A 22,396-nucleotide genomic window follows, 5' to 3' on the forward strand; every position below is an offset into this window, starting at 1 on the left:
TGCTTCTCCTCTGCCATGCCACTCCGCCTTGAAGCCATGTGACTAAGAACTGAAACCTCTGCAAACTGTGAGCTGATATAAACTTTTCCTCCTTTACATTGTGTCAGGTATTGTGTCTCAGTGACGAGAAAATACTACAAATAAATGAACAAATAAATAAACAAAGTTTATGATGTTCTAACTGAGAGAGCAGAGTATGTTCACACTTAAAGTCTCTCTGCTACTCCAAACTTACAGCCCTAATAGATAAAATGTAAGAAAACTAAAAGATGTAAGTAGGTGCAACATCAAAATAAATAGCTCTATGGGGCAGAAACAAAAGAGAAAAGTAAAGTTATGAGTGGGATCAAAATGTTGCTGGAGTGAAGCTCCTGCAGACTGCAAACTAAAGCACACTCAAGAGATGAGGAAGGCCATGTGGCTCTGTTGGAACTGGGCATGTATGGGGCCTCTGTTTATGGGAGGGAGGTGAAGGATACGGCAGCTGCCAGGGCGGGGCCAAGGGTGGTGTTATGCTTTATGTCTAGATGCGCCCCCTGCCAGCCAGCCTCATGCACTCACAGGTGGGGCTTCTGGGAGGCAATTGGATGAAGGGGGGGGTGATGCTCATCAGTGGATTACAGTACAGCCAAAAGTGACATTGGCAGGTGGAACCTGGTCTGAGGAGGTGAGTCACTGCCTTGGAAGGACTGTATATCCTGCTCTCCTCCCTTGATCCGTCTCTGCTTCTTGTCTGTCACACCCAAAGCAACCCTCCTCTGTGATGCCCTTCTGCCCTGCCGCCCTGCCTTGGAGCCACCTGATTATGGACTGAAACCTCTATAAACTGTGAGCCAAAATAAACCTTTCCTCCTTTAACTGTGGGTATTGGGCATTGTGTTTCAGTGCTGAGAAAATAACTAAGACATGTGTGCTGGTCAATGTTTGACAAACTATGAATAGTAATGATTAAAAAAAACCCAGTTAGCAATGTCTACTGATTTCCACGGTGTAAATACTCCTGACATGGTTCATGTCAAGTTGCCAGTGTGATGCCACTGGACCAGTCATGGGAAGAGATGCTCAGTAGTGCCCCCTGACACAGTGTTTCCACTGTACAGGTGCAGAAGCTGTGAGCAACCTTGGGAGCAGAGATCATAGTCATCATAGTCACAGCCATAGGTAATAGTCACAGGTGAAAACATTAGAGTGTGGGAAATTCTGAGCGTTTATTACCTTTGTTATTTAGTATCATCATTCTTTTATATCCACGGGAGACTGGTTCCAGGAACCCCCAGTGGATACTAAAATCTAAGATGCTCAAGTCCCTTATAAAAACTGGCATATTATTTGCATGTAACCTACATACATCCTCCTGTGTACTTTAAATAATCTCCAGGATACTTATTATACCCAGTACTATGCAAACAGTTGTTTTACTGTATTGTTTAGGGGATAATGACAAGAAAAAATGAGTCTGTACATGTTTAGTATAGATGCAATTTTTATGAAAAATATTTTTTGATCTGCTGTTGGTTAAGGACTGAAGGCTAACTGTAATTTGATGGAGAACTTACATAATTAAATTTTTAAAAATAACATCTATTTGCTGGGGATTTAGCTCAATGGTTCTGCCGCCTGCCTTGCAAGTACAAGGTCCTGAGTTTGATCCCCGGTACCAAAAAAAAAAATCTATTTAACAACCACTTTACAAAATTCCTTAAAATAGGGCTGGGGATTTAGCTCAGTGGTTCCGTTGCCTGCTTTGCAAGTGCAAGGTCCCGAGTTCGATCCCTGGTACCAAAAAAAAAAAGCCTGAGACAAAATTCCTTAAAATCTAATAATCATGGGGCTAGGGTGTAGCTCAGTGGTACAGCATATGCTTAACATGCATGAGGCCCCATGTTCAACACTCAGAACACACATATATACATATACACAATTAATAGCGGTTCTAATGAATTGGTGGAAGGTGTCTCAGGCATATCACTGGGGTGGGGCTTGTTTCAAGCTCAGAATCTATAAGGAAGGACAGACACAGGCTCACACTTAGGAACTGACACACATCTTCTTGATGTTATTGTGGGACTCTGAACTACTATTATGAAGACATGGGGGTGTGGGTGGAGGTAACCAAGGGTACTGGGCAAGGAGAAGTCAGTCAAGAGAGAAAAAGTGAGGGAAAAACAAATACGAAATAACTCAAATTGAACCTGCAATAAAAAAAATTCTATCACACACGAAGAACTCACATACTAACACAGCCCATAAATTCTTCCCTCAGGAGCAAATGTTTAATCCATGTTACTATTTAGATCTAGAATACCCACCAAAAGTTTCATATATTTAGAGGTGGGGCTTTTGGAAGATGACTGGATCTTGGGGGTTATATACTCATCAATGGATTAATCCATTCATGAGTTCATGGCTAAATGTGCTGTTAAGGAAGTGGGGCCTGGCTGGAGGTGGGTCACAGAGAACATGGCTCATAGGGTGCATTCTGGTCCCTGACTGTCATGTCTCTCTGCTTCCGGGCTGCCATGAGGTGAGCAGCTTTCTGCCCCTGTGCCCTTCCACCATGCCATTTCTGCCTTGGAGCCAAATGACTATGGAATGCCTTCTTTGGAAACCATAAGCCAAAATAAACCTCTCCTGCTTTAAATTGCAGGTGTTGGGTATTTCGTCCTCAAAATGGAAAGGCTGAAATTACATAAAACTCCCTGATAAGTATTTAAAATATAAGAGTCCTTAATAAAAGATCAATGTCTGCAAAAAGATGTTATGAAACAAAACAGGCATATATTGCATGAGAATAGCAGGCAGTGATAATTAGTGCTCATAAAAGATAAACCCATTAAATTTTAGAATTAAAAACACTCTCAATAAATGGGATAAATTCTAGACTGGACATTAGTTTTAAAAAATTGGTAAATTTATAGGTAGAATCAAGGAAATGAATCTGAAGATAACACAGAGACGCAGACACAGGCAGTATGAACAAATGGTTCAAAGAGCCCAGAGGATAGATGAACTATCAGCAGATGTTTAAGAGGAGAAAAGAAGAAAGAAGAAAACAGCAGTGAAAAGAATTTGAAGAATGAATAATGGAGACTTCTTCAAAAAGAAAGAAGAAAGTCTTCAGATAAAAAGCACTAAGTAGGAAACAAAATCTATCCCACACTGTTACATAATGAAGTGGTAACATCAAAGAGAAAGAGAAGAGCCTTTAAAAGAGTGTGGTGAAAACATTACAAAAGATTGACAATTAGACAGAGAGCAGGCGTCCCAGCAAGACAGAATCAAAGTAACACTTTCAAAATCTTCAGGATAATAACTAGGACCCTAAAAGTTTATACCTAAATTGTCATTTAAATTTGAGGGCAAAATAAAGACATGTTTAGAAATATAAAAACTAAGGACACTCCAAAATTTTCACTACAAAGAATTATTAAGAATATATTTGAACAACAGAAGAGATGAAATATTAAGCACAATGATGAGCTAAGACTGACAAAATATTTTAATAAATTGAATTAACTACTGATTGCTTTTGTTATTTACTATTTTTTTATGTTAAAAGTGAAGCAATCTCAACAATGTCAAGATTGGAAGTTCAATGAAAAATGTAGGCGTATAAAAGTTATTGTCATGTTTGGAAGTAAGAAGAAAGTACTAGATTACTGGGTACTTCACATGAAAAAATATATAATCATCATGTTTACTCAAAATATGCACAGGTGACCAAACTAAGACTAGATAAATTGGACTTCATCCAAATTAAAAAGTTATGTGCTTCAAAAAACATTATAAATCATAAAAAGACAACCAAAGAATAGGAGAATATATTTGCAAATTGTCTATCTGATAAGGGTCTAATACTCAGACAATCTATAAAAACTCTTAACTCAATGCTAGGAAGCCAATCCAATTAACAAATGGGCAAAGGATCTGAACAGACATTTCTCTAAAGAAGACAAACAAATGGTCAATAAGTACAGGAAAGGATGTTCAAGATCATTAATCATTAGGGAAATGCAAATCAGCAGCACAATGAGCCACTTCACACTGGGCAGGATGCCTATAATAGAAAAGATGGAAAGTAACTTGTTCACAGGGCTTTGGAGAAATCTGAACCCTCTTACAGCACTAGTGGGAATATAAATGGTATAGCTGTTCTGGAAAACACTTTGGCAGTTCCTCATAATGCTAAACAGTTACCACTACCCAGCAATTTCATGCCTATGTAGAGAGAGTATGCTCAAAAACTAGTGTCTGTCAAAATTAAAAAAAAAATTATTACACTGCCACTAATCCCCCTCAGAAAACTCTTCCTTACTTCAAACACATTTATCCCATCATTCTTGACACTTTCTGAAGGACTTCTGGAAGTCTTCTTTTATGAGTGTCTTTAGTTGTGCTGTTGTGGCTGCCTCAATGTCCTGAATTGATTCAAAATGTTTTCCTTTCATGGTCATTTTGACTTTGGGGAAAGAGTCAGAAGTTACTCGGTACCAGATCTATGAAAAGGTCGATGAGGACACACTGTAATGGTCTCATGAGTTTGCCTTTTTGGTGGACAGTACTCAGCAGTGGCATCCACTGTACCGATCACACCTCATAAAGTAGGTCATCAAAGAAAACTTCCAGAACTCTTCAGAAAGTGGCAAGAATTATGGTGTAAGTGTCTTCAAAGTATGCGTAGTGGGAGTATTTTGAGAGGGACTAATGGCAATACATCGTTTACTGCAAGGAATTTTTCTACTTATATACATCAAATTTTTTTCTTTATATATTCTTTTATTGGTACATTTTAGGTGTAAAATATAATGACATTCATCATTGGAAATTTGCACCTTTACGTAACCTCTCAGTTCTTATTTTTTCCCACTTGCCCTGAGCTCCCTTCAACCCCTCCATCCTTCCCTATTTTCAGAGACTTTGTTTGCTTTTTTTCATTTCTTCATATTAATTCCATTCCCTTCATTCCTTTCCCCTACCCCTACCACTTCCCCTTTGCCCCTTTTCTTCCTATTTCACATTATTGATTATACCTTTTAGTACTTATTTACACTTTCAGTTTCTCACACTAGAGAAACTATTCAGTATTTACACGTGTATCTTATTTATTTCACTTAAGAGTATCGCCTTAATGTGCATTCTGTTAGCAATAAATGTCTCCAATTTCTCATTTTTTATGGCTGAGTAGTACTCCATTTTATTAAAAAACCACATGTTTTTACCCAGTATCCAGTTGATACTGGATTTGGTCTGTTTCCAAGTTTTGGCAATTACAAACTGTGCTACTATGAACATGGGTGCACATATATCACTGTGGTATGATTCTTTTAATTCTTTGGGGAAGATACCCAGCAGGGGAATAGCGGGGTCAAATGGCACTTCCAGTCCTAGTTCTTTGACGTATCTCCATACTGATTTCCACGGTGGTTGCACTAGTCTACACTCCCACCAGCAGTGGAGCAATGTTTGTCTTTCCCGACAGCCCTGCCAACATTTGTTATTGGTTGATTTCTTGATAGCAGCCATTCTTTCTGGGGTGATGTGGAATCTCAGCATTGTTTTGATGTGCATCTCTTGAATGACCAGTGATGTTGAACATTTTTTCATATGTTTATTTGCTATTTCTACTTCTTCGTCTGAGAAATGTCTGTTCACTTCAGGTGCCTCTTTTTGAATTGGGTATTTGAATTTGGGGTGCCTGAATTTTTTAAATTTTTTTATAGATTCTAGATAGTAGACCTTTGTCAGAGGAAAAGCAGGTGAAAATATTTCCCACATTGTGGGTTGTCTCTTCACACTGCTGGTGGTTTCTTTTGCTATGCAGAAGCTTTTCAGTAAGAAGAGATCCCACTTGTTGACTGTTTGTGCTAGTTCACGCGCAACTGAAGTTTTGTTCATAAAATCTTTTCCTACACCAAAGTCTTCAAGAGTTCTACATAACCTCGGTTCCAGCCCATTCTGCGTTTCTGTTTTAATATTTATACCTTTAATCCATTTCAATTTTAGTTTAGTGCATGGTGAGAAATATGGGTCTAGTTTTAGTCTTTGGCAGTTGAAACGGAATTTTTCCAGCACCATTTATTAAAGAGGCTATCTTTCCTCCAGTGAGGGTGTTTGGCTCCTTTGTCAAAGATGAGGTGGCTGAGTGTGTCTGGAGTTGTTTCTGCATCTTCTAATCTGTTCCACTGGTCCTCAGGTCTGTTTCTTTGCCTGTACCATGCTGTTTTTATCACAGTAGCTTTGTAGTATAGTTTCAAGCTGGGGGTTGTAATACCCCCTGCCATGTCTCTGTTACCTAGAATTGCTTTTGCTATTCTGGGTCTCTTCTTGTTCCAAATGAATTTTTGGATTGTTTTCTCAAGGTCCATGAAGTATGCTGCTGGGATTTCAATTGGGATTGCATTGAATCTATATAGCAGTTTTGGAAGTATAGCCATTTTGACTATGTTGATCCTTTCTAGCCAGGACCAAGGGATGTCTTTCCATTTCCTGATATTATCTTCAATCTCTCTTTTCAGAGTGCTATAGTTTTTAGAGAAGAAGTCTTTGATTTCTTTTGTTAGGTTGATTCCTAGATATTTCAGTTTTTTGGATGCTATTGTGAAAGGAATTGTTTGCCCTATTTCTGTCTCAGTGAGTCTGTTGTTCGTGTAGAGGAAAGCTATTGATTTTTGTGTGTTGACCTTGTCTCCAGCTACTCTACTGAATTTGGTTATTAAGTCTAGAAGACTTTTGGTGGAGTTCTTGGGGTCTTCTATATAGAGCATCATGTCATGTGCAAATAATGACAATTTGACTTCTTCATTTCCTATCTTTATTCCTTTTATTTCTTTCTCTTGGCTAATTGCCATGGCTAATGTTTCCAAACCTCTATTGAACAGGAGTGGTGATAGTGGACATCCTTGTCTTGTTCCTGATTTTAGTGTGAAGGATTTCAGTTTTTGACCATTTAGTATGATATTGGCTGTTGGTTTTTCATAGATGGCTTTTATCAGACTGAGGTAGAGACAATTTTGTGTAGGGTTTTTTTTATCATAAATGCATGTTGGATTTTGTCAAATGCTTTATCTGCATCTATTGAAATGATCATATGGTTTTTGTACTGGATCTATTAATATAGTGTATTACATTGATTGATTTGCATATGTTGAACCATCCCTGCATCTCTGGGATGAATCCCATTTGGTCAGGGTGTATGATCTTCCTGATGAACTTCTGCATTCTATTTGCCAGTATCTTATTAAGGATTTTTCCATCTATGTTCATTAGTGAGATTGGCCTATAGTTCTCTTTTTCAGTTGGGTCTTTCTCTGCTTTGGGGATCAAGGTGATGCTTCCTTCCAGAAATGAATTCGGGAGTATTGCTTCCCTTTCCATTTCATTGAAGAGTTTAAACAGAAGTGGCAGTAGTTCCTCTCTAAATGTCTTGTAGAATTCAGCAGTGAAGCCATCAGGACCTACGCTTTTCTTAATTGGTAAGTTTTTAATTACGTTTTCAATTTCATTGATTGATATTGGGTTGTTCAGAATTTTTAGATTTTCTTCGTTCAACTTTGGTAATTCATATGTATCTAGGAATCTGTCCATTTCTTCTGTGTTTTCCATCTTATTGGCGTATAGGTTCTTGAAGTAGGTATTGATGATCTTCTGGATTTCTGCTGGGTCCACTGTAATTTCACCTTTTTCATTCCTAATTGCATGGATTTGGGCCTTTCCTTTTTCTGAAAAGGTTGGCTAAGGGTTTGTCAATTTTTTTTATTCTTTCGAAGAACCAACTCTTGGCTTCACTGATTTTTTGTATCATTCTCTTAGTCTCCATTGCATTGACTTCTGTTCTGATCTTTATAATTTCCTCCCTTGTATGAGCTTTGGGTTTGTCCTGCTCTTCTTTTTCTAGAAGCTTGAGGTTCAGCATCAGTTTGTTTAATTGGGCTCACTCTGTTTTCCTAATATGAGTATTCACTGCTATGGTTTTCCCTTATAAGACTGCTCTCATTGTGTCCCATGGATTCTGATATGTTGGATTGTCATTGTCATTTAACTGAAGGAACTGTCTGATGTCTTCTTTAATTTCCTCTGTGACCCACTGGTTATTCAGAAGTGTGTTGTTCAATTTCCATGTGTTTATGAAATTTTTGTGGTTTCTTTTGCTACTGATCTCCAATTTCATCACACTATGGTCTGATAATATACAGGGGATAACTTCAATTCCTTTGCACTTACCTAAATATGTTCTATGAGTGAGTATGTGGACTATTTTGGAGAACAACCCATGTGCAGCTGAAAAGAATGTGTATTCTGATTTTATGGGGTGGAACACTCTGTAAACATGTTAAGTTCATTTATTTAAGAGTTTGATTGAGTTCTAGTATTTTGTTGCTTGTTTTTTGTCTAGTTGCTCTATCTATTTGTAACAATGGGATATTGAGGTCCCCCACTACTACTGTATTAGTGATTATTTGATTTTTCATGTATGTTAGTATTTGTTTTGTATTGTTGGGTTCACTAGTGTTTGGTGTGTAGATATTTATGATTGTCATCTCTTACCCTTGGATTGTTCCCTTTACAAGGATGTAGTGTCCTTCTTTGTCTCTCTTAATCAGTGTGGGTTTGAAATCTACTTGATCTGCAAAGAGGATAGTTACTCCTGCTTTTTGGGGGGGTTTCTGTGGCATGGAGTATTGTTTTCCACCCTTTAACTTTCAGTCTATGAGTTTCTTTTTGAATTAAGTGTGTTTCTTGTATGTAGCATATTGTTGGATCTTGCTTCTTGACCCATTCTGCCAGTCTATTTCTTTTGATTGGTGAGTTGAGACCATTAACATTGATGGTTATAACTGATACGTATTGAGTTATCATTGTCATGACTTTTTCTTTTTGTTGGATACTCCCCCTTTGCTTTTAATTTCTTGTCATGCCCTGTGGATTCATTCTGTTGGGCTTCCTGGGGTTGGGATCCTCATTGTCTTTTCCTAGGATTTTGTCTAAAATTTTTTGGAGTGCTCGTTTGGTATTCATGAAGTTCTTAAGGTGCTCTTTGTCATGAATGTATCTTATTTCACCATCAATTTTGAAAGATAGTTTTGCAGGATACATCAATCTGGGTTGGTGGTTGTTTTCCTTTAGGGCTTGAAGTACATCACTCCAAGCTCTTCTTGCCTTGAGGGTTTGCGTTGAGAAGTCTGCTGTGATTCTGATGGGCTTTCCTTTGCATGTGATTTGTTTCTTTTCTCTAACTGCTTGTAGAATTTTGTTCTTCTGTTTGCTTTCCATAATCTTAACCATTATATGCCTTTGTGTTTTGCTTTTTTTTTTTTTTTGATCAAGGCTAGTTGGAGTCCTATATGCCTCACTTATCTGTATGTCAAGTTCTTTTCCCCTGCTTGGGAAGTTTTCTGTCATCACTTCTGTGAACAGTTTTTTCATGTCATCTGCACTCTCCTGTTTCTTCATTGACTCTAATCAGTCTTATGTTATTCTTCTTTGCATCATCTAGCAGCTGCTGGAATTTCTTGTGGTTCCTTACAATTTTAAAGCAATTTTTCTTTTCCTGGTCAGTAATTGCAATCTTATCTCCTATATCTGAAATTCTGTCTTCACATTGGCTCATTCTGCTGCATAGACTTTCAATGGAGTTTTTAATCTCCTGGAAATCTGTTTGCATCTGTTTTATGGATTCCATTTGTTTCCTATGTTGGGATTCCATCATGTTCCTCAGCTCTATTTTTTAATCTGTGCCCTCTCTAGATTTATTAATCATGTCTTGCACTATGGGCACAATCTCTGCTGTTTTGTGAGAAATTGTTTCTGATTTCATTTTTTCCAGATCCTCTTTTGTTGCTAGTTCGGGGAGTCCAGGTTGTTGAATATCAGAGTGTTCCATCTCGTTTCCCTTTGAGGTTGCTGTAGGTGATCTGGAAGTCTGGTTCTCAAGCTTGTTTATGTGTCTTCTCATTTCCACGGGGGTGGGGTGGGGTGCTGGTGGTGCCTGCACAGCTCACCTCCTCTGCAATGGGAGCTGTGTCCACATCAAATTTTTGATCAGCTCTTATATACTCAAGAGAAAATGAAATATCTTTACAAAACCTTATACATGAGTATTTATTGCAGCAGTTTTCAAAATAGCCTAAAAAGTGGAAACAAACTAAATGTTCACCACCTGTTGATGGATAAACAAATGTGATCTATGCATACAACAGAACAATATTGAGCCATAAAAAGAATTAAGTACTGATACCTGATCCAATGTGGATAAACCTTGAAAACACTGTGCTAAATAAAGGCAGCCAGACACCAAAAGCCACAAAATATATTATCCCATTTACACAAAATGTCCAGATTATGTAAGCAAATCTATAGAGACAGAAAGTAGATTACTATTGGTAGAGGTTAGGCAAATGGGGAATATCTGCTAATGAGTATGAGGTCTATTTGTGAAATGTTAAAAACGGACCACAATCAGGCAGTGGTGATGGCTGCATAATTTTGTGAATATACTAAGCGCTGAATTTTATACTTTAAGGGGGTGAATTTTATGGCATGTGGATTATAGCACAATAAAAATGTAAAAAAAAATTGTGGGAGGGAGAGGGTCCTTAAAATGATTTATGTGGTAATGGATTAGAGTTGGCAATATCAGTATAAATTCAGGTTTGGCATAACATCAATGCAGTTGGCTGTATACAGGAATATTTACAGATGTGTTCAGACATGGGCTAGCATACAGACACCCACTTTCTTGCTCTGTCTGAAGAGAGCATCTGGAAGCAAGGACATAATACTCATGAGCACACCCCCACACTCAGATCTTGCTTCCTAATAGCCACTGTCTAAAAAACAGGAGCTATGGATCCTTGGAGAAGTGGCTGAGGGCAGAACTGGGGCAGAAAATAGACAAGATGAGTTTGAGCGTCTTTCAAGAAAGGGAGTGTTCACAACCAAAACCCACAATGCTGGGTGTGTCAAAGGAACATAGGAATCGCTGGAAGAGCCCCCCACAGCCCAGGCTTTACCTATGAGCAACAAAATACACTAGTATTGAATTATAATCCAAAGCTGAAGGGGACTCCACAAGTCCATAATGATACAAATTATTAAATAAATAAGTGGGAAAAGAGACAAATCTCTCATAGAGAAGAACAATTGATGTCGACACTCCATCCTCTACGAAGTAGAGCCTAGCTCTTCCCCTCAGAAAAGGTTAAAAAAGAAAAGGAGTAACCTTACGGTGGAGAAACTGGGAAGACATTACCTGTGCTAAGACACGTGTGCACTCTTAGTATGGCTGTGACAAAATAGCACTTTATTTCTGTGGTCTTTCTCCTTTAAACCCATAACTCCAGTCCAGTAATGAGAAAAAGATCACACAAATCCCAGGAGAGAGGCACCCTATAAAACCCCGGACCAGTGCTCTTCAAAACTGTCAGGGTCAATGGAACAAGGAGGTCTGGGTAACTATCACAGCTCAGAGGAGCCTAAGAAGACATGCTGACTAGATGTGATTCACCCATGTTTAAAGAAAAACTTCTAATTTTAGAATAGTTTTAGATTTACAGAAAAATTACAAAGAAAATAACGACAATTCACATATACTCATACCCTGTATTACCCTTTATGAATATCTGATGGCACGTTTTATGACAATGAATGAATCAGTATTGATAGTTGATATTAATTCATGACCATAATCAGATACCCTTAGTTTTACTTTGTTTTGTTTTTTGTACCGGAGATCAAATTCAGGACCTTGCGCTTGCAAGGCTGGCGCGGTGCCACTGAGCTAATTCTCTGGTCCTACCCTTAGTTTTTCCTAATGTCCTTTGTCTATTCCAAGGTCTCAAAAATTTTCACCAGTTCCATCCTGAGGAATGAGGATAAAGTGAGACAGAGATTGATAATGATGGTTAAGAAAGACAAAGGAGAAAGAAAAGGAGGAAAATGGAGAGCAACAGGGGAAAAATGAAAAAAAGGCATGAAGGAAATATGTTCAAAATGTTTGGGCATTTGCCTCGGGTTAGGAGGATTTTGGGGGACTTTAAACAGTGCTTTTGACAACATAGCTATGTGCACCAGCAGGAACTGGAGACTCACTCTGGGAAGGTGTGGCTCCCTGACAGCTGAGTATGCAGCTAGACACTCAAGGGAAAGTGACTCAGGTTTCCCTACTTAAAACAGCCAAGGGTGGGGAGACCCAGCTATTTCCGTGTTTCTCATTACAATGCAAATGGATACAACTCATTTCAAGGGGGCAATCTGGCAATACTGTCTCGTATTTTACTGTGTATTCATCTTGACCCAGCAAAACCATCTTGCTAGATAGTCACCCTTCAGGAATCCTCAAAGAAGACAAAAGATACATATGTGTGCCTGTGTATTTGTAATGTTCACTTATGAGAGATTGGTTGCAGTACAGTAGGCCCCTCTTATCCATGGAGGACACATTCCAAGACCCCCAGGGGATGGCTGAAACCATGGACAGTACCAACCCTGAAGCACTGCCCCATAATACTGGAATTAACGTGTCCTTCATGTTTTATTCCTTAGTGCCCCCTTTGTATCACCAGTCTTGCACTCTGGGACCATCACTAAATAAAATCACTGTTATTTGAACAGAAGTATGTGATACCATGACAGCTGACCCAATAACCAAGAAGGCTACTAAGTGACTAACACGTGAGTGCATATACACCATCGATATGACCAACAGCATGGTTCATATCCAGGATGGGATGGACCAGGGTGGTGCTAGATGAGATTTCATCAGACTACTCAGAATGACAAAATTTCAAACTATTGTTTATTCCTGGAATTTCTCATGTAATATTTTTGAACTGTAACTGACCATAGGTAACCTCAGGTAAGGGGGGATGATTGTGTACGTATTAAAAAAAAGAGGTAGATTTCCACGCACTGGCATTATAAGATACTAAATATATTAAGTATGTACTCAGAACGTACTTAGTAACTATGAACATATTAAGTATGAATAGCAAGCTGCAAAAAACTCCCCAAAATGGGTTCTGGTATTTGTAAAATAAAGATAATATATGCATAAGAGGATTATTCACATACATTTGTACTCTGTGGAGGTACTTAGTGAGGGGGCTTCACTCCCTGCCTTTATTACCCCAGAGTAATGCTTACAATGATCATGAGCTCATCTGGTGATCACGAACAAAACACCTGGGCAGGGGTGGCCAGATGGACCAAGGAAAAGGCAGGAGGGATGCAAGGTGATGGCACACCAGGGCCTGAGCTGTGCAGTTCAAAAGCTGCAGCTGGAACTGACAGGCTGGTTGCCCAGTGAGTCCTTGCCAAAAATGGGAAACTGAACAGCCCGACTGCAGACTGGAGGGGCTGTGGGAACCATTGCTTCTTCCCCAGCCTTCCTGGGTTTCAGAGCCTCATGGCCCTTGGTGTCCAAGGCCCAAAGGGGACCATGTGAGCTTAAACTTAGCTCAGGGAGCTCTGAGTGGCTGGACAGAAAGCACTTAGCACTATTATTACTGTTTGTATGCTACATTATGTTTATGGAATTTGTCTTTATGCCTAACTCATGGTTGTAAACTGTACTGTTTTGGAAAGAATGTCTAACAATCTTGAAATGAGCTTGCATTAGCAGTACTCAGTTGTAACAACTCATTTATGTTTAAATTTAATGCCACATTCACTGGCATTTGCAGAAATGGAAGCAATAGTAGTAAATGGCCAAGTGGCCACTGGAACCTTCAAAGTAGAGCTCACTGGTCCTTGTACAGCCAGGCTGCTCTGTAACCCACATATCCCTCTCTCTTACTCTTCGGCTACTAATTTATTATGTAGTCTGAAGACACAGAAAATCTGACCACATGAGGATTCTTAAGAGTAGTAAAGATGCCTATAGAGGTTTAGAAATAAATTGCCAATGACCGAATAAGTTGTGTTCAAAATCTTCTGCCCTCCAGTAAAAGACTTCATGTTACAATGAGAAATCAATAAATGACCATCGTACAATAATAAAGCAATAATAAGGCAGGAGGCTAACTTTGTCTGAAAAGCAGGAAAACTGAGTAACTCCATTTTCCTCACTCTGTTGGTGTGCTTGACGCTCAGAAATGTTTCTGGTTGGAACATGAGGGATGAGACGCTGAGTGGGAAACGAAGGAGCCACTGCTTGGGTTGGAACCAGATTCAGTCTGGTGTTGTAGTTTAGATAATGTCCCCCAAATTCTCATATGTTCAGAGGTGGGGCTTTTAGAAGGTGATTAGATTGTGGGGGTGCTATATTTATCAGTGGATTAGTCCACTGAAGAGCTCAAAGCTGAATGTGCTGTTTGGAAGTGAGACCAGGTTAGAAGAGGTGGGTCACTAGAGATACAACCTGGAAGGGTATATTCTTGTCCCCAGAACTCCATTCTCTATCTGCTTCCTGGCCGTCATGTGGTGAGCATAGTGGAGGCACTATGCCATTCTACCATGCTATTTCTGCCTTGGAGCCAGCCAACCACGGACTGAACTCACTAAAACTGTGAGCCAAATTAAACCTCTCCTCCTTTAAACTGTGGTGTCCCAACAATGGGAAGGCTAACATACCTAGTGAATATTTGGTTGTTAGAGTTTGACTCTGTTTCTAGCCCCATGGAAAGCTCAGGAGTTTTGAACCCAAACATGCTCATGTCTCACTCAAGTAAGGGTCAGTATGGTGGCAGAGTGGGACATGGATGTGGCAGGACAAAGAGGGGCAATGATTTATTGTGCCATGGAAGATGTGAAGTCCTTTCCATCCTTCATCCCACTCAATCCTCCCAATGAATCTAAGCCCTAGTGATTCATGTCATCTTCATTATACAGAGGAGAAAATGGAGCCCCAGAGAAACAGAACAACACAAAAGTACACAGCTAGGAAACAGGGCAGGCAGGGCCCAGACTCATGTACTTGGCATTGGAGACTCAAGTTCTGTTGTTTTGGGATCTGGGCATGCTTCTGCCCTTGGGACCTTGCGATCTGCCTTTCATAATCTATAAAATGAATCACAATGCCTCTCTCAGGCGGCAGAGAGGTGTGGATGGGAACAGGGATGAATTAATAACTCATCATCAGGGCAAAGCCAAATACCTCCTGCTGGAGGGGCCCAGACCTAGTGTGGAATCTGAGCCCTGGACATTCAAGCTCTGTGAATTACAGTCTTGTCCTTGTCAGGCACACAGGCTGGGTGGACTTCTAAGAAGTTCTACCCACCTTGGCTTTCTTTTACCTTCTGATAGGACAGCAATCAATTCACAACCAGATGGAGGTAAGGAATGTACTAACGAATCGTGGCTTCCCTGAAAGTGGAATGATGATTAGTAGAGTCTATAGGACTTGCACAGAATTTCCATTCTGGCTGTTCATCGGTCATCTGTGGCTGACACACCTCTATGGTTCCTTAATTGAATATTACAGATGGATTGTTTTTGAATTATGAACTGCTATAAAGAGATGACAAACATCTTTTTAAATCACTGCCAGAAGAAGGATTCCCAGCAAAGACAGCCGCTGCATCCCCTGGGGATGGCTTCTGTGGTATTAGATTCATATTTATTTCTCCACAGTATCAAGTCATGAAGATGCAAAAAAGCTATTTTTAAAGCTGCCTTGATTCAAATTCATTTCAAATCAATCAGAGGACTGGGATACAATCTCTGTATAATTTAATATTCTAATATTGGAAGCTTGTTTCAAATCAATCAGGAAATCAGGATGCAATCCACTATACTTCTGATATGAAAAACTGACATCCTGAATGCTATTGTGTTACTGACTTACATCTGCAAAGTGTAAACAAGTACTAAGGGGACAGATTTTATTTTTATTCCCCATGACTATATATTTACAAAAATGCTATGCATCTTTACATTGGCAGGTATAAAAGTGAAAATTGTGTCTTAAATCATCAGTCATACTCAATTTATTCTGCCTCAGTGAGAAAGAAAAAATGTGACTCAGAAAGAGAAAGGGAAGGAGGGAAGGAAAGAAAGAAGGAGGGGAGGAGACAGGGAAGGAGGGAGGGAAAGAGAAGAAAAAGGAAGGTGGGGTGTGACCTTACAGAAAACAGGTGTGAACAAACCCATGGGGAAATGAAGGTTCCTCAGCGGGCAGGTGCGTGTACTGTGGACAGAAATTATGACCAACAGCCAGCAATGGCCACAGGGCAGAGGCAGAGAGGGGTTTCTCAGATGGGTATGAGAGGTGCAGGTGCCCACATGAAATCATATTCATGGACCCACTCAGAGGGGCTCTTCACTATTTTTGAATTGCCAATTTGGGAATTCTACATCCCTGTATAATCACTCTCATGAGAACTTCCCTGGCTTGCCCCTGTCCTGGAGCCTAAGTGCTGGTGGACCAGGACTCCTGGGGATGTGGAGGCAGGAAGGGTTGGCCAGGGCAGGTAGGGGGCAGTTTCTCAACCAACTGAAAACAATAAACACATGCAAAACCCCCCTCAGTGCTGGGGGTGGGTGAAGCACAGTGCGGCACCAACATCAACTATGCCCAGTGGTTAAGAGCTCAAGGTCCACAAATGGTAACGGAAAGAGCTATTCATAGCAAGATGCAGAAAGTGACAACAGGACTTACCGGTGTTTTACTTAACAAATACGCACTGAACACTTTGCACATCTACTGTCTCACTCAAGATTAATGAGGACCTCTCAAGGAAGAAATTATCCATGGTACACAGATGAAAGAGAGGTTATGTGACCTGTCTGGGGTCACACAGCTAGGACATGGATCTGGATCAGGCTCTGAGGCACATACTCAGCTCACCATCTTAAAGATGCAAAATGCCAACAGTGATGGTGATGCAGGCCCCGAAGGCTTCCTGGAGAAGGTGGCTTTGACCTCAACACATCCTGACTTCTCCCAGTTCTCTACACAAGAGACCAGACGGAGGGGTGTGGTTATGGTAGTGACAGTGATAATAATAATAATAATAATAATAATAATAATAATAATAATAATACGGATGGAGGGATCACTATCTGCCAGACAGTGTTCTGGGGACATCAATATTTTCAACTCAATTATTCTCTACCACTTCTCTATGAAGGAGGCCCTGGCTATCCTGGTTTTACAGATAAGAAAATGCAGAGTCAGAGACATTCAGTCTTTGCCTAATTCAGCCTGTAAGTGGCAGGGTAGGATGTAGAACCAGCATCTGACCCCAGAGTCATTATTCTTTTTTTTTTTGTTTTTTTTTTGGTACTGGGGATCGAGACATTGCGCTTTCCAGGCAGGCGGAGGCACCACTGAGCTAAATCCTCGGGGCCCAGAGTCAGTATTCTTATCCCAAACAGCTGCCCAGTGGAGGCAAAACAGGGCCACTAGCCCCAGGGACTATCAGGAGCAAACCAAGAAGCAGAGATGTGTTTGGAAGCAGCAGCAGGTGCCACATACAAACAAGGGCTCCTACTGATTGGCCACCTCCCAAGCACTCATAGTTCCTCTCCAGTATGCTAATCCTGCTGGTATCAGGCGGGAGGGACGCCTCTGAGGAAGGGAGCAGGATGAAGGTCCTCATGTGGGTGGCAGCACCAGGATTCCAGTTCTGATACCAGCCGGGCTGGAGGCGGACAGTGGGGAGTGCAGGGAAGGGGAGGCCAGAGGCTGCAGAGGGCTAAGATGATCTGGAAGGGAAATGACTTCAAGGGCCAAGGTCAGGTGCACATCTCCTTGCTTGCCAAGAACACTTCCATTTTCCACCTTTCACTGGTTCAAACCCTCTGTCCCCAGATCCTCGCTCACTTGAGTGTGATCTTACCAACATTCTCACAAGACATCTGAAGATCACGCCTTCGTTTACCTGGGGACAACAAACACCTTCTGGAAAGGGCAAGTGTATTTTAGCCTCTGTGAATTACGGGGTCTCCATCTCAGTTGCTCAGTTCTGCTTCTCTCTTCTCTCTCTCTCTCTCTCTCTCTCTCTCTCTCTCTCTCTCTCTCTCTCATTCTTTCTTTTCGGTAGCAGCTATAGAAAATATGTAAGTTTGTGGACATGGCTGCTATCCAATAAAAGTTTATTTATAAAAAGAGGAGCAGGGCTAACCCCAGGAATGGAGAAAAGCATGCCATTAAAAATAGACATTTCAAAGTTCAGAGAAGATCTCCCAGTTCTTCAAAAACTGGAAGCTTCTGTGGCTCTCAAAAATAAAGGAAACAAAAAAGAGTGGTTTGTGATTAGTTTATAAAACTATGAATGTCATTTCAACCAGATGAGACATCTGCCCAAGAAAGAACACTACTTTAGTGAACCCAAGATCGGTCAATCATTCTGCAGACAAGAACATCTGTCTTATGGTCAGAGACATCTTTACCTAAACTAAGAGTGTTGACATCTTTCCACCTAAAGGGTGATTTCAGGGCTGGGAGTGTGGCTCAGTGCTTGCCTACCTTGTGTGAGGCCCTGGGCTTGACCCCAGCACTGCAACTTAAAAAAAAAAATTAACTGTTTGGCAACTATGTGTGCTTAGCATCAGCATGTCAACTTCTATAAAAAAATAAAGCTGCTGGAATTGTGACTGGGATTTGTTGAAATCTATAGATCAATTTGGGGAGAATGCTATTTTAACAACAGTAGGCCCATCTATGAACATGGTCCATCTTTCCAGTTACGTATGCCTTCTTACATTTAGCAACAGTTTATGTATTTTATATTTTTTGATTTTATTGGAGACTGAAATGTTCTTATAATTAACAATTGTTTGCTGATAGTATATAAGAATATCACTGGGTTTTGCCTATTAGCCTGAAACCTTGATAAATCATTTATTAGTTCTACTAACTGTTTTATAGACTTCTGGTATTTTCCAAATTTTAAAAAATCACATCTGCAAATAGGAACAGTTTTAATTATCTTTACATCTTTCCTTGCCTTTTACAATGGTTAGGACCCCTAATACAAATATATGTAGGACCGAGGAATGAAAACAGTCATCCTTTCCTTGTTGGGGAAAATTTAGTAACCATATTCCCAATTTTAGATTTTTGATATGATTCAAATTATTCTTCACAGAAATTCAGCCAGTTTAAACCCCCACTAATGGGTGAGAGTTCAGTCACTGAGAGTTTACTCAATGGTGTCCTCACAAGGAAGAACCTTGCAAAGATTAAAAGGGAGACTGCTTAGGATGACATAAGATTGGACTTTGTTTATCTAAGACAGCGACAGCAAACCTATGGCCTTGTGTGCTGTAGGAGGCACGCAGAGCCCTCTCTGCCAGTGCGTGAGCCAAGTTGTCCCAGCCAAGGTTTGACAAATTACCAGCAGGCATACAACAGCAAAGATCACATTCACTGTGCAAAAGCATCCCAAATGCAAACTTTTATATTTCAATAAAATGCTGTTTGTATTACCGAAAGCTCTGTTTTTAAGAGAAAAGATGTTAATGTATGAATTGTTTTTTCTAAACTGAACCCTCAGTATTCAGGTTTAATTGCAGTGTTGGCACTCTGCGGTAAGTAAGTGCGTTTTGGGTTGTGGTTTGAGCACTCAGCCTCTAAAAGGTTCACCATCACTGATCTAGGACTTCGGGTATCTGCTACCCTCCCTGGTGTTCTGGTGTTGTGCAGGGTGATCCCTTTGTCTCACCCTCAGGAAAGCCCTTTCACATGACTCAATGTGGTAGGCACCGTTGGCAGCCCTACCAGTGCTCCAGCTGCTGGGAGGGTTGGCTGAGGCTTAGCTGCCTCTTTCTCAGGAGCTTCCCTCCCCTGTAGGGGCGGGACAGGCAGGACAATGACTAAAAAGTCAGCCCACAAACAGTGTGTTGCATGGCTCTGTTTAAATGAAATGCCCAGAACAGGCAAGTCCATGCAGACAAGATTTCTGGAGCTGGGGAGAGGGGGAGGGGTTGGGGAGGGAATGGGGGAATAGAAAGAGTACAGGGTTGCTTTATGAGATAATGACAAGGCTATCAATGGAACTGTGATGCTGAATGTACAACTCTGTGAATACAATAAAAATCACTGAGTTGTATACATTAGATGAATTGAATGGTATGTGAATTATAACTCAATAAAGCTGCTACCAAAAAAAGAAATAACAACAACAACAACAACAACAGTATTAGATGCCATTTACTGAAGACCTACCACGGACTGGGCAGTGTGAACAAGCTTCATGGCACCTATTATGTTAAATTCTTCAACATTCCCAAATATAGGGCTAGGGATTTAGCTCAGTGGTTCCACCACCTGCTTTGCAAGGGCAAGGTCTCGAGTTCGATCCCCGGTACCAAAAAAACCCAACAAACAAACAAACCACATTTAACATTCCCAAATGTACTGTTGCACATAGGGAGGGGCTCAGCCCCTGCTCAGGGTGGGACCACCTCTGAGTGCTCTGGAGCCCACAGTGACAAGGCTGGAGTCCACACATGACAAGGACCAATCTTTGCTTGGCTTCACTCCAGGTCTTGCTCCCGAGTGCCAACTCCAACCCTGTTTTGGGGTCTCCTGCCAAAGATCCCAGCTCACAGGTGGCTGGACCTCATGACACCTCATCATTCTAACTGTGAGACATGGAAACAGCCTAAAAGGAGTTAAGTAACAAGCCCAAGGGCTCCACAGCCCCACCGACCTGAAACACATCAAGGACCTGCTATTGGAGCTTTAGCTTGCTTTTTCCACTACTGTATGTACTGTTTTTTGAGTCTCCAAAAGTAGTTCACATCTTGAGAGCAGATGAATAAACTATGGCACGTGCACCTGCTGCAGCTGTAAAATGGGATGAGGACAATCTCTATGAACTGATAATGGAGTGATTTCCTAGAAAAATGGTTAAAGTAAATAAAGTACAAGAAACCAGATACATATAGTAGGCCAGCTTTTCCCTAAGAAAGGAGATAAGAAAATTCACACAGGATGCATGCATTTTACCCTTAAACGGCTCAGAAAAAAATTTTATATATGTACATATATATGCAACAGCACTCAAAAATAAATAATAAAGCAACTGGGGTAAAATGTTAATGTCAAATAAATCTGGATAAAGGTAATATAGGTATTCTTTTTTACTACCCTTATTTTTGCAAACTTTCTGTAAGTTAAAAAAATCTGAATAAAAATATTTTAAAAAGCAATACATGAATGCTAAAAATAAACACACATATTATAAAAATACAGAATATCAAATAAAGAGAGGGGAGGGAAATCTCTTGAAATCCCTCTTTCCATTTTAGCTCAGTATGTACTTTTCAGATACAATTTTAACACATGTATTAGACACAGATTATAGAAACAGATAGCTGAGGGTGGTGGTACACAGCTGTACTCCCAGCATTCTGAGGCTGAGGCACGAGAATTGCAAGTTCGAGTGAAGCCTGGGCAATTTAGCAAGATCCTGTCTTGAAACAGATAGAGGCTAGGGGTGTAGCTCAGTGAGAGGGTGTGGGTTCAAAACATAGCACTGCCAGAGAGCTGGGAGGGGGAGTGGGAGGACAGAGGGTGGGTCACACATGATTTCACAAAAGCAGGACATGTTACATAAAGATTTGCAACTTGTTTGTGTCCACTCTCAAAACACTTTTTAGTTGCTCCTTCCAGAACATACAGCTCTGTGTCGGGACTACCCTCTAAAATACTGAAAACAGTATTTCTGTTATGTAAAATCTATGCTGTCAGATGATCTTCTGTATTTTAATAAGAAAAACTCTGTAACTGGGAGGGCAGGTGGTTTCCGAGCCTTCTGCTCTCCAGGGATCTCAGGTGCTGAGGACCTACAGAGTGAGTGAGTGCTGCTTCTGAGCCAGGGTTAGGACCCCAGGCTGAGACTGCTCCCATGGGGCCAGGGCAGGAAGTGGGGGTCCTGCTTGCAGCCCCTGAGGCTCATCATTAGCACGGGAAGACTCTCTCAGGGTATGGAGGTGACCCTGAGCCAAGTAGCTCCGCCTCTGTGCAACCTGGGGTGGGGGCACTATCTGCTTTTCAAGCTGAGTCCTAGAAGACTTCACCGTGATAGGACCAGGTGCTGCTGGGCTGGGCCCATCACAGGTCATGCCCCTCCTCCAGTGGGTACTCTATTTATATCCAACCACCTGCTCACCTTAGGCATTTGCTCAGATATGTGGACCATATGACAGCCAACATCTGGCTTGTCTAGGATTCGCAGTCTCCTCTTGGGGTGTGTGTGTGTGTGTGTGTGTGTGTGTGTGTGTGTGTGTGTGTCTGTCTGTCTATCTGTCTCTCTATGTTTTGGTGAGATAGGAAGCAATGGCCTAGGTGGGCTTGGTGGTATATGCCTGTAATCTCAGCACTCAGAGGCTGAAGCAGGAGGATCACTGAATTTGAGGCCAGCCTGGGCTATAGAGTGAGTTCAAGACCATCCTGAACTACATAGTGAGACCCTGTCTCAAAAAAACAAAACAAGGGCCAGGGATTTAG

The 22,396-nt window shown here is 40.8% G+C and overlaps 1 protein-coding gene across 7 annotated transcripts in view; it reads right to left on the reverse strand.

Moving 5' to 3' along the window:
• The window catches only part of Cpped1 (calcineurin like phosphoesterase domain containing 1), a 149,493-nt gene that overhangs the window by 22,817 nt on the left and 104,280 nt on the right, over positions 1 to 22,396 (reverse strand). The window lies entirely within an intron of this gene.

Source organism: Heterocephalus glaber, unplaced genomic scaffold, assembly GCF_053883595.1.
Source record: "Heterocephalus glaber isolate CG9 unplaced genomic scaffold, H.glaber_assembly_v1.0 deba00000943, whole genome shotgun sequence".
Taxonomy (NCBI): Eukaryota; Metazoa; Chordata; class Mammalia; order Rodentia; family Bathyergidae; genus Heterocephalus; species Heterocephalus glaber.